Raw genomic sequence first — 1,398 nt, 5'->3', positions numbered from 1 at the left:
GCCTGGGAACTCCTTGGGGTCCCCCCGGGAGAGCTGGATGAAGTGGCCAGGGAGAAGGAAGTCTGTGCTTCCCTGCTGAAGCTGCTGCCCCCGCAATCCGATAACGTATAAAGCGGGAGAAGACATCAGAAGACGAGATTATTATTATTATTAGTAGTAGTAGTAGTATTATTATTAGTAGTAGTAGTAGTACTACTACTACTAGTAGTAGTAGTAGTAGTAATATTGTTGTTGTTAAACCACCTTCCTATTTGCGATTAGTAAAGGCTACTTAAATATACTCCACTCCTCTTAAACTTCAATTTTCTTTTAGGAGGGTGAGTGGTTCTGGAGCGATGGGACACGATTCGGTTATTCCAACTGGTGTCCTGGAGAACCAAATAACACCCAAGGCCAGCATTGCCTTCAGATCAATCATGGAAGTAAGAAATCATAGTGCTTCATCTAGGACTGACTTATTAATGTTCATTTTATTGTTAAAATTTGATGAATGATTGATGAATACCAGACAAAGAACTCATGTATCTCTGGATCAGATAATCTTGTTTCCATCACATCAGTAGTTCATCATCAATACAGTATTGCATCATTTACATGATTAACTGATATTAAAACAAAGAGGGAGTGCCGTTGTTCATCACCTTGTTTTTTTGTACTTGAAGATGGAAAGTGCTGGGATGACCTCAGCTGTCATGAGAATAGACCGTCCGTCTGTGCCAAGAAAATCTGATGGTTCCTGTGCTGCCACAGAGACTTGAAAGCATCTTTCTTTTTCTTTTGAGTTTCTTCATCACATTTCAAATCTGTATCGCTGTAATGCTGCTTAAGGAATGAAGCGACAAGTGACATAAACTGGAGCTGGACTGTCTCTTTGGCCTTGTGCTTTTAAATAAGAGCAGACTGAATGTGTTATGAAAAGAATGCCTTCTGCTAAGTGTACTGATATTTCTTCATTCAATAATAATAAAGGCTCAAGCATTGAACAAACTGGTCTGTCTGAAATATGTTATGACTATAGGGAGTTTGGTGTAGTGCAGTGAGCTTGGGTTTAATTCAAACTGCAGATAGAAGTTCAACTTTGTGGTGCAAAGTTTGTTACATTCTAAGAAAGATGACAACCATTAATGCAACGTTAATGCAATGGTCATTAGAACACCTGTAAAGCGAAGTGATACATGTAGCTTCTACATTTCTACACAAAATAACGAATCACCTTCCAGGTCAACATAATAATAACACTTTCAAAACAAAGTGCTTCACAAAGCAATAAAAATAAAATAAATGATAGAAAGTAGAAATAAACAATAAAATAAACTTTTAAAACAGACCAATGATAAATATAAATAATAAAAATATAATAAAATAATGCTATTTCCACACTGACATAACTGCCAAAAT

The 1,398-nt window shown here is 36.7% G+C and overlaps 1 long non-coding RNA gene across 1 annotated transcript; it reads left to right on the top strand.

Moving 5' to 3' along the window:
• Positions 1 to 180: 180 nt before the first annotated feature.
• LOC109138202 (uncharacterized) lies at positions 181 to 987 on the top strand. Its single transcript, XR_003462118.1, has 2 exons — positions 181 to 422; positions 663 to 987. It is a non-coding gene; the product is annotated as an uncharacterized LOC109138202 (long non-coding RNA).
• Positions 988 to 1,398: the final 411 nt, after the last annotated feature.

The sequence above is a fragment of the Larimichthys crocea genome, unplaced genomic scaffold (genome assembly GCF_000972845.2).
Source record: "Larimichthys crocea isolate SSNF unplaced genomic scaffold, L_crocea_2.0 scaffold692, whole genome shotgun sequence".
NCBI classification, from domain to species: domain Eukaryota; kingdom Metazoa; phylum Chordata; class Actinopteri; family Sciaenidae; genus Larimichthys; species Larimichthys crocea.
The sequence above is the reverse complement of the archived record's forward strand: the minus strand, read 5'-3'. Positions and strand labels throughout refer to the sequence as shown.